We start from the raw sequence: 19927 nt of genomic DNA, 5'->3' as shown, positions 1-19927 counted from the left end.
GTTACCGGTGGCCGCTACCCCTTACCGCCATACTCGGAATGAGGCCCTATGTCATTCATAGCTTTCTTGTTGCACACGATGCTTGGGATACCATGGTATCAGTGGACTCAGAGTCTGTGTGGTCAACATAGAAGGGTATACTTAAACATCATCGACAACTGTAACATTACTGCATCACAACTCAAAGATCGGGCTCAACGGCAGAAAGGAAGGTCGCTATGGTTATGTGCCCTACCTGCAAGATGTATACCAGATGCAGCAGGGAAGATAATAACGAGGGGTTACTTTTGACTAATCATCATACATTTTGAAATATCTGCACACACAGGTGAGTTACACAACTGCATATCTGCATCTGCTTCTGAGGGGACACACAATGGCATTTTTTTTTTTTACAGCATTGAGAATTAGTTCCAGACAGCGATGTGTGAAGCACATGAAAAATGCTGGGCCTGACTAAACTGATCCTTGCCTATGTCCCTTTCCAACACAACCACCAAGGGAAATCTGTGAAGGGGGAGGGTGAAAGGGGGCGGGGGAGCACTTACCTCGTTCCCCTGCGGGGCAAGATGGCGCCCTCCAGCCTTGAGGAGGCTCGGAGCGGCGGGATTACCATTTGGTAATGCCCCATTCCAAGCCTTCTCATTGGCTGAGAGGCTGCCACCCCCTCCCCCAGCCAGGCACTATTTAGGGGAAGATCCAAAGATCTGCTGCAGATCAAAGCACATCAACAGCAAAGCAGGGTGGGGCTTTGACCTGTGACCTGTATCAGCCTCATGCTGCATGCCACAAGCTGGGTTGGGCGAAAATGCAAGATCAGAGCCACCCCTAAGAACCGATTCACTGCTGGAAATCTGCATGCCCGGAAAACAGAGATTTATCCACTTGTGTGTGGCATGCACACAGGGAAGTAGTGAATCAGGCCACTAGTGTTTGGGCTGGTTATTCAGGACAATGATTCAAACATAGGCATTGTCAGTACAATTTCTAATGTTTCAAAGTACATAATACTTTTCCTGAGTAGGAGTTGTTCATAAGAAAATCTAGAGTGCTGTGTTTTCTCTTATGTTATGTGGTATTAAGTGCCTGATTCAGAGAAGCGCTTTATAGCAGAACAATCCCATAGGAAAATGCTCTGTTAATCAGACCCTAAGGGGTCAGAATTCATGCAGACCACATATTGCAGAACATGCCTCTGTTTAAACCGCATTCAAATAACCAGAAGCAAATCCTCTTTTTACAGAGTTATTGAGTTTCTTTCGAGTAACTAAGATTTCTTCTGGGGAAAGAACCAGATGACCGTTCATCATATGGAACAAGAGGACTAGATGATGAACCGTCACTTGATTGCCTTCCTTGTATCATTAGTCAAGTTTTTCTTGCCCTCTTCCCCAACTACTGCATTGACCAAAGGGGCTCAAGGGTTTTGCTGATCTGCTAAACTCTCTTGCCCACCTTTCCAGGGTCTTCTGTATGGGAAGCGATTGTGATGTCCAGTGGCAGCATGCTTAGCTATTGGTCCTCTGGTACCATCTGTTCCGTGAGATGCATTGATGGTGTCTGAGCATGCTCTAGATTGAGATGCAGGTCTGCATGCACTGGACACAGGGCTGGTGGGTGATCTGCAAAACTCACTGGGAGCTCTTGAGGAAACATGGGTCTGGAGTAGAGCAAAGACGGTGTTTGTCTACATCGAGGCGTATGGATCCCTCCTCCGCCTCTTCTTTCAGTTCAAGGAGATGCTTGGGAAATCCATAAGCTATTTATGTGTATGACCTGTGAGGTTGGGTTCTGTGTGCAGATGTCCAGGATTGGTGATTTAACCTTCCCTACCAAATGACTCAAGGAATGACCTATTAGGAGGTTTTAGAGAATCCCACAATCTGTTCTTCAGTCTCAACAAGAGAACGTGGGCTTCACCTAGTTCCTCCTATTTATGTGTGCTGCCATTTAGTTCAGCTAGTGTTCTGAGGTGCTCTTCTGACAGGTATTCTTAGTAGTGCAGTGCATAGTTGTGATTAAACAGAACTTCAGTTGAAGCATTCTACATCTGGGGTTTTCCATGCTTGCTTCTCTTCCTAGTATGCCCTGCTTTACCTAACTCAATTAATTCACATTGGATTGAACACACTGTCCCAATCCAAGGCCAGAAATGAGCTGGTTCCTTCTATCTATTGTATGAGAACATGGAATATGTGTAGGCCTGGAGACTCTGTGTGTCAGGCTTAAGACATTTAAATCAAACATGTTTTCGAAGATGCCTCAGGGGCAGAACGCTGACCTGTGATATGCTGTCACCCAGTAGGAAAAGTGCAGGCAGAATGTGAAACTGGAGGCCCGTCATCCCCTGATCGAGAGCAGGTCACCAGGCAGGGCTAGAAATAGCAAATGGTCCAAGATCAAGCTCAGAACAGTGAAGGCTGTACGCAACACTGCACCTTCACTGCAAGGCTGAGGGGTGCTTTGAGGTAATCTCGATGAACCTATAGAAGCTGATTCCAAGGGAAACTCACCCCAAATTCCCTTCTGAGATGGATCAGCAACATCCCACCCCTGTGCCAAGCTGTACCATGCAAGGTCCCGGGCCACACACCAGAGCAGACCTTCATGATTCCACAATGATGCAAAGTTGGCCCACAGATGAGGCACACTGATGCAAAGTTGATCAACCCGGTGCCACAGACTTCCAAATTACCTAGGCAGTTTGGAATCAGATGCAGTCAGTGTAGGGGTACCAGCCTGACAAGCTGGTGGAGAGCAGCGGAGGGACACAGAGAGGAAGCAATGCTCAGTCCAAGAGCTGCAGAAGAGATGGTGAAGATAACTTGGGTGGATCAGGCTTGACAGCAGTCATCAAACAAGCTCAGTTTATGTATGATATGATAGGATATGGCATTTATAATGCGCCTATACACAAGTGTTTCAAGGCGCGACGAGGCAAGGGAGGGGGAACAAAGGTAAGAGACAACGATCTTACTAGGCCATGTGACATTCAGATCGCGCAAGTGCAAGAGAAGGGGGAAAGGCAAAAGTGCGTGGGGGAAGGGAGAGGGGAAGTGCAGTACATGGGATAGTAGAATAAATAAGATAAATAAAAAGCGGCTAGCAAGTTAAGTGCAGACATAGGTGCTGGTAGGGGGACTGTAGGGATACAGAAAACAGTCCCCAGGAGCAGGGGTTGCCAGGGAGGCAGTGCAAGTGTGCAACTGGTGAGGCCTGGGCCCGAGATCAGAAAGGGTGGCCTCGTATCCAGTTTCAGCCAGGACTTTAGCAGGGAAGAGGGGGAGAGAAAGCAGAAGCAAAGAGGACGGTGCTGAGGTGCTTCCGGAACCGGAGATGGTTCTCCTCAAGTTTCAGGGAGGCAGGAAGGCTGTTCCAGAGGGAGGCCCCTGCTGCGGAGAGAGATCTACCACCAACTCATTGCTTGGAGAAGCGACTGACCCTGAGGGAGTTGGAGGCGGATGAGCGAAGAGCTCAAGAAGGGAGATATTTAGGAAGAGAGAGTTGAAGGTAATGCGGCCCCAGTCCCCAGAAGGCCTTGTGGACAATGCAGAGGGTTTTGAACTTAATACTCGCAGCCATTGGGAGCCAGTGCAGAGATATCAGTCCTGGAGAGATACGATCCCTGGGCTTGAGGCTAAGGACAAGTCCTGCAGTCCTGTTCTGGATAAGTTGCAGAGGGCGGAGAGTAGAGGTAGGCAGATTTAGAAAGAGGCTGTTACAATAGTCCAGGCTAGAGAGAACCAGGGCTCTGGAGACAGTGAGCTTCTGGGGGAAGGAGAGGAAAGGAAGAATACCTCTGAGGAGGTGCAGCTGGTAGTGTGACTTCTTAGAGACGTCAGAGATGTGAGGAGAGAAGGAGAGTGTGGAGTCGAAGATGACCCCGAGGTTTTTAGCCGTGCAGGTGGGAGCAGGAAGAGGGACAAGAGAGGCCGGCCAGAGAGCTGCAGGGAAGGAGGGAGCGGGTGTGCCGGTGAGTAGAATCTCAGTCTTACTGGCATTAAGGCAGAGGTCATTGGCGGCACACCACTCCTGGACAGCAGACAGACAGTCAGAGATGAGGGAAGGAGAGGAGGAGGCTGAGGGTAGCCTGAAAATGAGCTGGGTATCATCCGCATAGCACTGAAAATTGGGGCAGAGAGCGGTGATGCGGTGGGCAAGGAGTGCCATGCTGTCCAGATGAGTGCCTTTCAGGTCCAGTACATGTCAAGCTTGGAGAACTGGGAAATGCCTGTAAACTCCTCCAGTTCATGAGGCCTCAGAGGGCTGGGGCCAGCTGCTGTGTGCAGTTGACATCCTGAGTGTCCTCAGTGAACCAGCCACATTCTAATGATCAGTGAGGTAGTGCATAGAGAAGCCCAGAGTGTTAAATGGAAATCATATTATGCCTCCTTTTGATTTATATTGGCCTAAGCGTAGTCGCTCGGCGAAGAAAAACCGCGTTGCAAAGTTCCGATTTCTGATTGACTTCACCGCCATTGTAGAATCATCTGCCATTTTGATTTCTGTTCGTATGATTCTCTGTTCTAAAATGGTGGACTGTGTTTCTAACTTGCAACCAAGCCTCCCGACCTTTGAGTTCTGTTAATGGTTAGACTATTCGCGGGCCGACTGTTTAGACTAGGTAAAGAGACCTTGTACTTTGAATGAACTGTTGTCTCAGTATTGTCTACGCTAACAAACCTCAGCCACGAATACACATCGGCGACAATGATGTACAAACGCCAAGCGTGGACACAGGCTGAACTACATTGTGTTGGGATATAGACTAAGGCTTACTGTGAGATCCAAGAATATACATCTCCATTGTAACTTGATGTAAATGCAAACTCGTAATCCGTCTGCATATTATTGTATAAGCTGTATGTGAACTCGGCACGAACTCTAGACGGCAGATTATTAACACGAAGAGCGGCTGGACAATATTATTCAGAAATGTATAAAAAAATACAAATGTTCAGATGTCCAGCACTCTCTTTCCTCTCTTTGACGGGCTGGTACTCATTGTGGGGTGTTGAGAGCCAGATAGCTATCTGTTTCTATGTTTCTTTGTAAACTGTGCAGAATAAAAGATCTGTGAATCTTTATAGCCCGTGTTTGGTGTATTTCAATTTGTGGTACTCAGCCTCGCTATTTGCTTTTGCTTTTACAAGAGGAGGAAAGAGGGGCAATGCAAACCTCACCATCAGTTGCCATCTTTACTCTAATGTGGCTGGTGGTGGGAGGCCTGGCTTCAGTGGTTATCTTCAAGCAGGAAGTTGGAATTATAAACCCATAATGATTCCATCCGTTCCTTTCTACCTCCAGTTCACAAAGCAGCGGACCTCTGTGAGGGAACACCAGTAGTCATACTACATTTCAATGGGGAAATGGAGCAACAATGGGTGTTCACGGGGTGTGCATCCTAGTTTCCATGCAGCCACTGGGTATGTGCCTTTTAATGGACCAAACATTAACTACTCTTTGTTGATCTTCTGGTCACAGGTTCAAATTCCGACAGGTGCACTCAGCTATCTGCCCATAGCACCAAGATACTCCAGTGGGGGTTAATATGTGCTCTACAAAACCACCTGTTATGGTAGTCTGTTATTTTTAAATGCAGCCAGAGTGGCTCTGTAAAATGTGCTGCGTGTTACTAGCTAACTGCTTCTTCTGTAGTCTCTAATCTAATGCTCAAGGCCACCACTAATCCGTTTGACAACAGCCCCAAACAAACTCAATTGGATTCTGGGTTTCTTGGGCCTACACAGGATACCCACTGACCCATAGAGATGTATGTATGTATGTATGTATGTATTTATTTATTTATTTCTTTATTAATTTATTTATTTATGTATTTATTTAATTTGTTGGCAGTGCTGTACCCTGTGTGAAAGTATTCTAGAATGACCGCCTCTCACAGTGGTTGCAGAACTGTCAATCGAACAAAAAGTAAAAGGATTTTGTGAGTTTAATTAAACAAGTGCACAAAAAACAATGCACAGTATCAGCATGCCCGTAAAACCAAAAAGACAAGATGCCAGGATGCTAATGCATTGGAAACTGCATGGCAAAGACAGTGTGTTGCGCTGCCTTCTCACTCTTGTCTATATGCAGAGTTGTTTCCAAGCAGTGCAGCTTAGTTATAGGAGACAGATCTAAGATGTCTGATAGAATCTCAACGTGTACAAGTCTGGCTGTTGATAACTAAGCCCTCTGCACTTTTCATGGTGGGCTGATAAGCATCGTTTTTCAGTAGTATACATTTTTTTATTATAATGCAACATATATGATATCCATCCACTGGTTTACAGGATAGTTGTTTTTATTGAAATAATGTAAATAGAGGCAAAACCTGTTTATGCTAAGCATGATTTCTCAAGGCTTTAAGACCTGCAAACAGAGCGTAGGTGTGTGCTAATCTTAGAGTGCAAAAATTGTTATATAGAAAGAGATCTTAGTATATTGACAAACAATCAATGACGCAGTTCTACTACCCACCTGGGTCTTTAAACATAATTTGATCTAAATTTTTACACAAGCACAAAGCAAAAAGAAGATACATACGAGCAAGTTATAAAGGGGGAATGGTGTATTGCCCTAATACATCCTCAGTCTTGACCACATCTTTTTCTGTCTCCTTCACAAACCTCTCATGCGCGCTCTGAAATAACCACCCTAGCCATCCTAAACCCTCAGTACTAACATTGTAGTATGTGTGTTTCCACTTAACTTAGGAGGAGAGAACCATGGGTTAAAATGTATGTGGCTATGAGTGACACTTCACCCTGTGAAATGCACTATATAAACAGTCAATATCATTCTATATATTGTAAAACTGCAGTCTGGTCAGCCATGTATGAGCGGGACTCTGTAGTGCACACCTAAAAGAATCACTTTCAGGAAGAAACAGTTTTGTCAGATAAAAAAAGTAAAGCATAGTAATGTTAAGTGATTTGGGCAGGATCGCGTACGTTTTCCAGGTGGAGAAGCCAAGATTTTAGTCCAGCTTTCCTGGTTCTATAATTTGTTATTCAGGAAGTAGACTATGGGGTAATTATGGGTAATGTGCTGCAGTAAAAAGGGGTGCTAACGGAATTACCACCACATGTACCACACCACCATATTAATGGTTTGGAGGGTAAAGAGGAGGAAATACGCACAGCACGTTACTGGAGGTATTTTCTTCACTTTACCTTAAAAAACTGGAGAAATTGATGCAGTTGGAATTACCATCTACGGCAAATCTTCCAAGTCCCATATAAAGTCCCATGAGACTCCATAAATGTGGACTAACACCACATTACCACCACACATAATCGTGCAATGTTACCATTGATACGGGTGCTAGTAACTGTAAATGAGTATGTCAGTATTTTTGTGGGATTAATTGCCATGCTCGTAATGACCCCCAATGTCTCCTCCCATCCGATCTTTAGCTTTACATCAACTGTGTTCTTTTGAAAGCTTTATCAGTATCATGCGTTCAACAAGGCTGAATGTTCAAAATCAATCGGTTCAGTGCTAGACCTAGATCGGCCCATCACACTGCTGCTGCTCCATGTCACCTGTTTGGCGCTGCAGCAACTGCTGGCACAGGCTAGTAGTGAGATAGATGGGGAAGGGCACACATGGGTTGAGGAAGCATAATGCTTTAAATTTAGAAAACAATTGTTATGGTAGGTGTGCAGATGGGTGAGGAGTGGCAAACTTACCTGTGTAGGGGCATCTAACTTCATTACTCATTGTAATGAGACTATTCTAATGCAGCTTCAATGTTAGAATCAGTTAACACTCTCCTTTAAGTCTGAAAGCACCCCCACTTCTTGCACATCCTGAAGGTCCTAGAAAGTGTGAAAATGGCAGATAGTGTGCAATGAAAGACTCAATATCATAGCATAACTGGACATTTTAGAGTCTGGGGCAGTCCTCTGGATGGCCCAATGAACTTCAGTGCCTGGGAGCAACAGGGGAGAAAATGTAATGTTGGTTCTACCACAGTTAGTCCGCTAGAATCTCTGGTACACCGACTGGCTAGTGAGACTATATTTGCCTGTCAAATCAAGTGTTATGACTCTAAGACAGTGCAGCAATAATGCAATTCTGTGTGACAGTATTGGAACCAATAGCAAAGGAATACCAGGGTACACCAATGTGTCCCTACACTTATTAAACATGTCCTATTGTAAGGTTGTAAACGTAATCACTTATTAGCACTCCAATTATTGCAGTTGAAGTCAGGAGAGAATACATTATTTGGCTGGGATCACACACTTATGCTAAACAGGGATTTTAACCCACTCTGCAATTTGGGAACAGGCCGGCCACCTTCTTCTACGCTTTACATGGAAAAAATATTTAAGTTTTGGGTGTCAAGACCTACAATAATATATATTTTCTCGAATAAAACGTTTCAGAAAAGCAACCACCTCCAAAATGTACAGTAACCTCCACCAAAACTGTGGACTATCGGTTGCCACATATTAATTGATTCTTGTCTACAGAAGGGTAAGGGAGATAGGGAAAATAGAAAGTGCGAAAGAGCGCAGCAGCAGGGACCGGGGAAAGATGCCAGTCTTCATTTATTTATGCAGGGAACAAGAAAATCAGATGAGGGGTTTGTTTTCTTTTCGGAGTGGTGCCGGTATCAGTTCCACTGGTCTTCTCTGCTAACTCACGTACAAACAAAATTGAACACATCTTTTAAATATTGTTATAGACAACCTTTGGATGTGATGCGGATGAACGTAATAAAGTTCTATGATGTCATGTTTACCGCTTCTGTGTAAAGATTTGCTAAAACGCCTCTTATGTTCTGTTTTGAGAGCACCATGTTTTTAACTGTATGAACGCAAGTACAGGTGTATTTAAACCATAAACAATAAAGTATTGATTGACACGTGAGTGGTGGAAAGAATACGTACATTGACTTGGCAAGTAAGGACGAAATGGCCACAGGCTGGAATGTAAAGGGGACGAGGTTCAGAAAAGAGACATAAATTGGGGATCTGGGAGTTGGGGGGCTCTGTGCGGCGTGCTCCCTGGAATTAGAGACACAGTGAATTGGACGTCCTCTCATGCTTGGGAGTTTCCGTTCCCTGCTTGGTCTCCGGCTTGGCCCGTGCAATGCTTGAGTTCTTGTTCCCCGATGAGGGCGCGCTCTCAATCCAACGCCCCTGATGCATCCTGCGGAGGGCAGTGTGTGTTTGTGCATGCGAGAAGGGGCGTGCAGTTTGGGCCCCCTAGCCTCGGTCTGACCTTTTGGAGTGCTCTGGGAGGGGTGGGGGCCCACTGCTGTGGTGTATTCAAGTTGTTTGGTCCCTTACACCAGCAGCCAATCCACACCCTATCTCCCAACTAGTGCCTAGAGGCGATTGAGGTCAGAGCGAATGCTATGAAAGAAGACACGTCCATTTGAGGACACAAGCACCATTCCAAATAGCACTGACTCTACCGGAAAATAATTGTCACATTGACTTGCTGATGTAAAAGGGTAAGAGGGTGTGCGCTATATTACACATTTCTGCACACCCAATAGTTGGCAGTCTCACCTCTGATTTCCCTTTGCCACACACCTGTGTGGACACGAAGTGCAGCTGCCATGGCGCTGCCGAACAGGAAAACTTCTGTTTACATCCCGACTTCGCAACATAACCTGTGTGATCTGGGGCACATCCGCGTATCTCGGTTTGATTCTGTTCCTTTACCTGTCAAACTGAGGATCACTTAGAAACCGACCGACCCACCCCTAAGTGATATAAACAACACTGGAACATTACGGGGACAGTGATATCAAAATGGATAACTACATTATTTAATTCACTAATGTGAATGCAATTCTGACATAATCCCTATTTTGACAGTACTCCTTTGCTTTTTTGCTAGGTTGGCGCTATATATATATGCCGCATAGATGCACACCTCACTCCATACTTAACGCCCTCTAACAGGTAACATTGTTTATATACGAAGCACCTAGAAACGGGGCAGTCGCTGGGTAAAGTTTCGACCGAGGGATGTCTGACCTAATCCAATTTGAGCGCATGGTGTTACCCTGTTCAGATAATGTATTTTCACTATGTGTAGGCTGTCTTGTCCCTCAAAAGTGGAGCGTGGTGCTCAGAAATGGCCTGAAAGCCGATATGATATGATATGGCATTTATAACGTGCCTATACACAAGTGTTTCAAGGAGAGAAAAATATTATGCTTTATACAAAATTAATAGACCTTTTATATCACTATCGATATTGTGAATTGAAGACACACGTGTGCACGGTTAATGCTCAACATTATCACTTATGTATGGAATAAAACACACAAAAACAGATTTTTAAATTACAGACAAAACACCTGGGAGCTTGAGAGGCAAATTCAGTCGCTAGAGCACGCAATATGAATGAATGACCACCTAGCGGCAGGTAATGGCTCGCATTACGCAGGCAGGGTTTGATAACTTGAGGTTCTGCTGCCCACCTCAGGGTACACCCTGGTAAGTGCTGGCCCTCTGGGGAGGGGTAGCCAGCAAGCACGGGGGCAGCAGCAGGGCAAGGGTCCTTGCAGACAGAGGCCAAAGGCAAGTATCCTCTCTAGTCTAGAGTCAGTCAAGTGTTGTGTTTGACATCGAGCTGGTCCTGGTGGTGGCACAGAGTCTGTGTCGGTTTCATTGGCCCCCGCCCTGTTGTTCCGCAGCGGCCCCCCAGCCCCAGGCACAAGTTGCTTTCAACTTTGCAAAGTTCAACAAATTTGTTGTTACTTCCTGCAAAGTTGAAAGCAACTGAGAGTGAAATTATGTGTCTAGTGTCGGGGGCCCAGGCCCAGCCAGCTCCTGGCCAAGCCCTGCAGGCAGGCAGCATCCAGCCTGCCCTGTCCCACAGAAGGGTGTTAAGTAGTTTTAACTTTTTAGATTGCTAGTTTGCACTTCAGAGTCAGACTCAGCCAGGCCGAGCGAGCACCGCAAGGCGCCGGCCCCCCTGGAGTGGCAATGATGTATATGCATCTGCATGCATCATAATTTATGATGTATGCATACAAATCATCAAAGCAAGGTAACAACGTGTGTTACCTTGCTTTGAAGGATTATTTATGCTGCAGACAGTGCCTGGCTGCTGCCCAGCCCATCAGTGCCACTTCCACTTGTTGGGGAGAAGTTGGACCCCCCCCACCAGGCTTCTGGGGGCCCTGGGGTATGGGAGGCCCCAACACCTCCCATTTTGCCCAAAGAAATGCAGCAGAGTTCCAAGCAAGCATCATGTTCCAAACTGTGTTTTATTTCTGGGCAGCAAAAAAAAAACACATAGGGCTTCGTGCACAGAGAAAATCCAGGCACCGTCTCAGAGAGACTGGCTTGCAAGCCAGCTTTGTAACACACTGCAGGCTGACATCACAACATTGGACCAGCTCCCAGATTGGCTGCCGAGTGGTTGTTGGCCTACAGTGCCCTTGTAGGAAGCCTTATCATTGGACCTTTGGACCTTCGTGTCAGAGGGTTGGCTTGGCAGCTCCTCCCCCATTACCTAATTCTAAATTTGTTGCTTTGTGATTTGTTCCCATTAGTTTTAGCTGAGCAGGCTTTTCGTCCCTGGGCCATCAGCGTTCATTGGCCAGAGCTGAGCCATTCTTGTTACAATTATGTTACAAATTATGTCTGTATCTTGCGAAAATGTCTTTCGTTCCCAGATAAAAAACACTGGGCCCTGGGTGTTCTGCTCTGAGTAACTCGTGTTTATGAAGAATTAAAAATGCTTGTCTGCCAGAGTTCACTGTTGTTCAAAGAAAAGAATCTTATCTTACTGCAAAGCCTTGAGCTGCTCCTGGGTTTGTGGGGCGCATTCCTGAAGCCAGCACAAATCCCCACTGCGGCTGGTGTTCAGTGGGACAAGTGTACTTGGCTGTAATTTTCCTGAAGCATGGCTTTACACTGTTCCATTTGATAATGCATGAATTGATGAGTTATAGTGCTATTAGGTTAATTCATGTGAGCATCTGCAAGCCTTTAAACAGGAATTCTTGTGTTTTGTAAATTCTGCATGGTGGTACTGCTGCATTTGAGGCTAATGTAGCATGTAGGTTGCAGTGTTGGTGAAGTGGGTGTCTTTCAGCATATTTGTCACCCATAGGTGCACTGGGGCCTGGTGCAAAATGATGAGTGTGCTCCTTATTCTTCCTGCTGTTCTTTCTGTTGATGTGCCTGGAGTGAGGGGGGGCAGGAGTTTGATCTCAATTTTCCCTCTTCAGTCCTGACCACACCACCAGTCAACATTCACCTTCTTCCGGTAGGCATATCTTTGTCAATTCTCTGAGGTGTCCATATTTGTTCACATGATTGTGAAGGACCAGTACATGTATTCTCCTTCTGCATTACACCATACTCACTTCCCTTCATACTTCCTCAGATCACAGGGAGTGTCCACCTTTATTACTGCTGGAACCAGGTCGTGCACCGCTATCTTCTCCCTTAGTCCGACTCTTCTGTTCACCATGTCTTTTTTTTGCATTCCGATTGCTTCTTCTGCTGTTCTCTCACATCTTGGAATGGATCTTGATCTTGCACAATGATGCTGCGCAGTACTAGTGCTTCAGTTATCATCTTCAATACACCAGCCAGTCATGATGGCATCCATGACCATGGAAATGCTAGCCAGTTCTTGTCTTTCTCTGTTCACATGTGTTTTCTGCTGAACAGTCTTTTGTGTGCTGGTACTTCATCCAATGTTGCTTTTGATTTGCTCGAGACGTAGTTCCCCCCTCTTTTCATTTCTCGGTCTGTTCTCTTCTTCCGTTGTTTGGGCTTTTGGTGCTTTGTTCAGTCATCTCTTCTTCCTTCGGTTGTTTTCCATCTCCTTGGGCATCACCAACAAGGGCATGCTGATGTGCACCAACGAACAGTCACCTCACTAATTCGGTGGCAGTTTCTCTTGAGCTTTAGATCCATATGCTCAATAATAGTCCATAAGCACTGCCCTTCCTGCTCTCATCTCCCTACTTGTCTCAACCTTCTTGCATCCAATATGTTCATCCACTTCTTTTCACTGTTGTGCTGGTAACATAAGGCTGGTGCTTTCAGAGTATAGGTCCTTCTTCATACTCCACCCAAGCCACCATCTTTGCACTCCTGGTCCACTCCGTTAGGCACTTATCATGTTCTTCTTGCACCTTGCTCACTGGTGCATTTGCCAGTTGTTTCTTCTCTCTCTGGCCCCTTTGCTACATACAGTTGTTCTTCAATAAGCTGCCAGTAGTTGTTCATCATGGGTAGTGTCTTGATGTAATCTTCCTTCATAGGGGATTGCCTCTTTTTAAATCAATCTCAATGTTGCTGTCTTCCCTTCAAATCTTCTTCATGTTTGGAACACTTTGAGATACATGGGCGGCGTGCTTTGCTGGAGGTATTTCTGGTGCAATCAATTCACTCAAGGCACTCAAGGCAAAGGGGATTAAAGAGCAGACAGGACAGCTCTCCCCAGTGGTGTCCCTACCAATTTTGTACATGTGTGCATGTTGTTGGTTACTTCTGCTATGTGTGTGAGGTGTATGTTTTACTCCCTTCGTGTCTGCATTTACACTGCGCTTACCTCTCCTTACTTTGGCAGCAGTGTTTTCCTCACCCTCTGACACAGTAGGTCTTCCTGCTTGGGTTAGGGAATGTTAGTAGGGGGTACAGCAGTAATGCTCACTATTACATATGATTTTTAAATGACCACCCCCCATTATTTCGTTCATCATTAACAGTCCCATCATGAGGATAAGAGTCCTTATTGGCTTGCCCATAACCACTTACGCTGCTGGTTTCTTGCAGCTGATGAGATGATAAAGTTGCCTGCCTGAAAATCGCAAGAAAGGCGTTAATACGTTAGTACTTGTTGGTAACCTCAAGCTCTGCGAACTAAACAATCACTAAGGGCAAAAATGAAACCTCCCCCCGGATATTTCTTGTTGAGAGTTTCTCAATGTGGGTGGGACAGTATATGCACTGTATTCAATATTGGGAAAAGTTTGGGCTGGGTATGCAATGGAAGCAAGGAAATATACTCCAGGTAATCGTGCTATGAAGAGTCTGGGTTCTCTGATAGAGAGTGCAAGTTGAGTGGGAAAGGCTTCAGGGTGATTAGTGGAGGTAACATCAAAGAAATTCCCTACACAATTCTAACAACATACATACGCAATAACCTGCATGTGCGAGGAAAAGTGAGAGAGAACAAAACAGTGTTACAGCTGTCGGGTGCTCAAAATATAATTTCAAACTTATTTCAGAAAACTATGCACACTGTGGTGTAGGTCCCTATTCTAGCTGCTTGTGTGCGTTGGACCATAGGATGGCCAGGTTTCCCTAACTCGTGAGTGCTCGTGCTGTCTTGCAGTTCATGAAAATCTGTTGCGTTGGCCGTGTTGATTGTTGCTCCCTCGTTGCCAGGGTGGCCACCGCTTTGTAGGGCTTGACGCCTTACACATCTAGCAAAGTCTGTCAGGAGGGCAAAACGTCCCACTCGCACTACAGTTTTTTCATTCTCTAGTCCCTAATCATTGGAATTTAGTTGTCCGTTGTCTTCAGGCCTGCCCTGGGTCCTTTGTATCTGGTGAGAAATGAAAAAGAAGCGCTTGAGACCTGAGAACTGACATGTTCTTCAGTTTCTTGACCTAACGCATTACTCACACTATTCTGTGTCCTAGTGGGAGGAGGCAAGGGTAAATGTATGCACCGTCCTGTCACCATCTGGTGGGCGTTGAATGGCGGTCGGACCCTAACTTGTTGCATAATTCGAAATTTACCTGGAAAATGGGTAGACAACCACTGTCCTGTAGCTGTATCCTTAACACATCTGGATCATCTGTACTTAATTTAGTGTAAGATATTCATGACACACTTGGATCATGTACATGTAGTTTAAGTGGTGGTGAACAAATGGGCCTTTGAGTCTTTGTATTTACTGTACTTCACTTTAAGTTGTTTATAGTGTGTGCCTTTGACCGGGGGCATTAGGCTCTGACAAGCTAAACAGGGAAGCATCAAGGTGGTAAATCTGTCAGATAAAGTGGCTGTGTGTCTTAATTAAGAGGATCAGGTTCCTGAATTAAGAGAATCGCAGGGTTTTTAGATCTTTCTTCTATGGCTCCTCTCACAACTCTCCGGGTGTGCCCCGCGGTGAACTGCTGGCACTTTGAGTTGGTACTATTGAGGTTTGCTACCAAGTATTCGCTACCTATCCCTCCCACCTCTTCTTTTTTTCCCTCTTTTTCTTTCAATCTCAGCCGTCACTATTTACTCCCATGTCCTCTATCCCACCACATTTCCACTTGTTAAACTCTATTAACTACTCATTTATTTAAGTCTAGCATTGTATTACTCAACTACTTTCATTACTGTTGAAGTTAGACAAAATATTTCTCCCATCAGGATCTACTCCCAAATATTAATACAACCATTACTCTCCAATTCGTGCAGCAATGACCTCTTTCCCTATGTGTGTTGGCTAATGCATTTGTGCCAGTGCTGTATTCAAAAGCGCTAGTGGCTTTACTATATGCACTGTGTTATTTTGTCGACAAAGGGTGTCTGTTGGGAACATGGATCATCCACCCTTTACCCGGAGTTCTCTCCTCCCGTGGTGCAGCCCCTTGTAATTTCATAATGTGTTTCTCTGGTGGATTGTTGTACCCTATTCCCATCACCATGTCCCTCACTCCTTTCAGGCAGTCTGTCTCTTCTCCTGTTTCTGTGCTGTGTTCCAGTGCCAAGTGTGAGGGCAACTAGCTTTTCTTCCTGTGTCAGTGTTCATGGGCAACTAGTTTTGCTGCGTGGCTTAATAATGTGATGGCAATCGTGCATCCCTAACCTTCTCACTCGTCCTTCCTTCCCTCAGTCTTACCACAGCATTTCCTAACCTCTTCACCCCATCAGTGAGATCGATAGTTAGTGAACCGTCAATGAAAGGCATGCCTCCCCCCTCAAGTGCACCTTTCTCTACCTTGTGGGTCTCATTGAATTGCTCTGTGTTATTTGTGTATGCATGAGCCCAGTCTCCTTGCTGAAAGATTTGTGCTCTGAATGTAGCTGAATTTACTCTCTTGCAATGCACTATCTTTATGCACCCCCCTCTGTACCGTGCACCCCCACTATGCCTAAACAATCTTCCTTACTTTCAGTATGTGTATGCTTGGTGTTAAACAAGTTATGGCTTTGTCTGTGAATAAAGTGGTCATAGCCAGTCTGCTCATGATGTCACAAATGTCCCTTCCCTAATGCATGGCCTAGTCGCCCCACTGTCACCCAGAAAATATTTTTTTTTGTTACCTATCACCACCCCTATGTAATTGTCCTCCGCAGGATTGAGTGTGCGTGTGAGACACATCAAGTTTGTCTGGGGGCTGTCCTATTAACAGTATAATGTCAATCCATTTCCTTTGAGAGTGTTGTTCCCCACCAAGATGACCCCTCCCAGTTATCTAACTGGTACGGTTGCTATTGTGTCAGTGTTCTGTATGTGTGCTGACTGCTGTGCAGTCCCTCTGTGTTGTGATGCTTGTACGCCCTGGGGTAGTGGTGCTGTCATTTGTTGTGTCTGTGTCTGTGTCTGTATCTGTAGTAGTGACAGTGCATGTGTTGGTGCCTGTAGTGTCTGCTGAAATTATCCCTGTATCTGTCCCTGCTGCTGCTTTCAGTTCTCTCATGGAATGCATTCCTTGCTTACCATCTGTGTCATCAAATATTACGCTCCCGGATTACAGAAGGGTCAACCCCTCTTCCCTCTGCTCGTGCTGGTTCAGCATCTGCTGACGCCTTACGACTTTCATTTCTATCATGTGCCACAGTTCAACTGTAGCCAGGCGCTTTTTGAGCTTCTTTACTGTGTAAGTGCTATGTGCAATTGCTGCACGCTTCTGGAGAAGCTGCCTGTGGGCGGCTATGGTCTTATTTATTTGTCTTCAGTATTTCTGAACCATTGTACACTATGTTTTACTAATTTATTCGGCATTGGCGATGTGTCCTACATAACAGTTGAAGGGGAGTCATATCTCTATTATGTGATACCTTTTACCTCACCTCGAGTTGAGAATTTCGATAGTCCGCTGTTCAGGGAGCAAAAGTTAGAAGATCATTTAACATTTTAAAATTTCTATGAGCCTTCTTGGCTCTGCACCTTAGCCAGTGTACTCCATGTACTGCCCATCTTCACCAAACCATTGCCTTCTCCGGCACAGCACCTCAATCTTGCGCATGTGCCTTGCGCACAACGTCTCTGGGTCACCTCTTCTTCCTCTCCAAATCCATACCACTAGCCCCTCACCATGAAAACTCTGTGTCCTATGCATCAATCCAAAGGTGACGTCACCAAACTAAAAACACAGTACAAATGAACAGACAAATGCGCATACACAGAACAATAACCCATTGCTTCCAACCCCACATGAAACCCCACAAAGATCCCAAAATAAAACCCCACAATCCCCACAGCTGTCTTCCCAATTCACCTGCAGTGGAGTATCCATTAATCATTTTCAAATACAGTCTGTCTGCACACGTTGCGTCGCCTCGCGTGTGATACGCACCCTCACCAGGGGAACTTAACCAGCCAACTATCTTCCGCAATGTGAGGCAGACTCTAGCTATCTCCTGCGGGAATACGTCTTCTATTCACCGAGCTAAAACACTCAATTAACAGGAATCCTCATCTACCCATCGAACTACAACGCTGACTAATAGGAATACCACACCCCCGTACATGTGTTCGCCATCCAGACCAATCAGCGCTGCACTCCGTCCAACATGTGTGGACTCGTTCCCCCACCCAATAGGCTCATCAACACCAGAAGGTACTACCTCCGCTACAACTCACGTGCCGATCACCACTGATATACCAAATTTTGAGACAATGTACAATCACCCGCCACCCTATTTACAATACCTCCCCTCGCAGCTGTCTTCCCACCCACCAGGGTGGAGAATTCGCTTTATTCCCTTGTGCTTGTTTCAAACTGCACCCGTGGCGTCGCCTCACGAATGATACGCCTCTCTCCAGGAGACTTAACCAGTGAAATACCTTCCACAATCTAGGATTGCTCCAGCTAACCAATCCCTATGGGAATTCATCATCCATGATCCAGACTACAACACCCGACTCACAGGTATACCTCTATTTACATACTTCTGCAGTCCAAGCCTGTCAAGTCTATAGTCCTGGTTATTCACCAGAACCTTTTACCTCAAATACCGAACACTCCCTACACACAAAAGCTCCAGTCCCTATCCAGACAATACAATTTAACATTTCTACAAGATACTGATCAACAATACTTCCTAATACTTAAAACATTTTCCCATTGTTACCCCACACAATCACACCCTCCCCTCAAAGCCCATATTGCTGATTGCTTGAACTTGTACTTACATTTCCTATGTTGCACTCACACTTGCTCTGCTACCGGACCCCCCCATCAAGGCGCTTCACTGGACCCCTTCTGCTGCAGGGCTCTCACCTGCCCTTAAGCGGGGTATTTCCAAGTGGTCCCCGATGCCTTAACCTTGTAAATGCATCTTCCGGTGGTCTTCAGGTGCAGGCGAGGGTCCCACAGCTTCCTTGGGTCGGCGGCAGGGAGGGCAGTTCACTGCAGGGCTTGTGCAGGCAGTGCCCATCCACCAAGGGCCTTACAGTGAGCAATGAGCCTCAGAGAGGGCACCAACTTGTTGGGGAGAAGTTGCACCCCCCCACCAGGCTTCTGGGGGTATTAGAGGCCCCAACACCTCCCAATTTGCCCAAAGAAATGCAGCAGAGTTCCAAGCAAGCATCATGTTCCAAACTGTTTTATTTCTGGGCAGCAAAAAAAATGAACACACAGGCTTTCATGCATGGAGAAAATCCAGGCACCGTCTCAGAGAGACTGGCTTGCAAGCCAGCTTTGTAACACACTGCAGGCTGACATCACAAAATTGGACTAGCTCCCAGAAACCTCTCTCATCCTGAGATTGGCTGCCGAGTGGTTGGTGGCCTGTAGTGCCTTTATAGGAAACCAGATCATGGGACCTTTGGACATTCATGTCAGAGCGCGGCTTGTCAGCTCCTCCCCCATTACCTAATTCTAAAATTGTTGCATTGTGAATTTGTTCCCATAAGTTTTAGCTGAGCAGGCTTTTCGCCTCTGGGCTGTTAGCGTCCATTGGCCAGAGCTGAGTCATTCTTGTTACAATTATGTTACAAATGATGTCTGGATCTTGCGAAAATGTCTTTCGTTCCCAGAGAAAAAACACTGGGCCCTGGGTGTTCTGCTCTGAATTACTCATATTTATGAAGAATTAAAAATGCTTGTCTGCCAGAGTTCACTGTCGTCCAAAGAAAAGAATCTTATCTTACTGCAAGGCCTTGAGCTGCTCCTGGGTTTGCGAGGCGCATTCCTGAAGCCAGGACGAATCCCCACTGCGGCTGGTGTTCAGTGAGACAAGTGTACTTGGCTGTAATTTTCCTGAAGCATGGCTTTGCACTGTGCCATTTGATAATGCATGAATTGATGAGTTATAGTGCTGTTGGGTTAATACATGTGAGCATCTGCAAGCCTTTGAACAGGAATTCTTGTGTTTTGTAAATTCTGCATGGTGGTACTGCTGCATTTGAGGCTAATGTAGCATGTAGAGAAGTGGTTGGCTCTAGATGTGGAGTTGACCTTGCTAAGCTCTGTAATTCCTTGTGCATTGGAGTATAATTCATGTGTAGCAAGATCACAGCAGCTGTTAAGGTTTAGCCAAGACCCCAATTGTTGAGTAGAAGAAGGAGGGTGTTCTCCTGGCTATCTTGCTTTTGTGGTTTAAAGAATTTGTTCTTACACACTGGTTGCGATACAATCTCGCTTTTATTAGTGCAAGTGATAGGTTTTACTTCAATTGTTGGTATACATGTGGTACATTGGCGGCTCTTGTAACCCCTTGTCGTGAGCGGGTTCGCTCCTGGTGATGGCGGTTCC

This window comes from Ambystoma mexicanum, chromosome 4p, assembly GCF_040938575.1.
Source record: "Ambystoma mexicanum isolate Mex_15411 chromosome 4p, UKY_AmexF1_1, whole genome shotgun sequence".
In the NCBI taxonomy this organism is placed as follows: Eukaryota; Metazoa; Chordata; class Amphibia; order Caudata; family Ambystomatidae; genus Ambystoma; species Ambystoma mexicanum.
Note: the sequence above shows the minus strand (reverse complement) of the source record.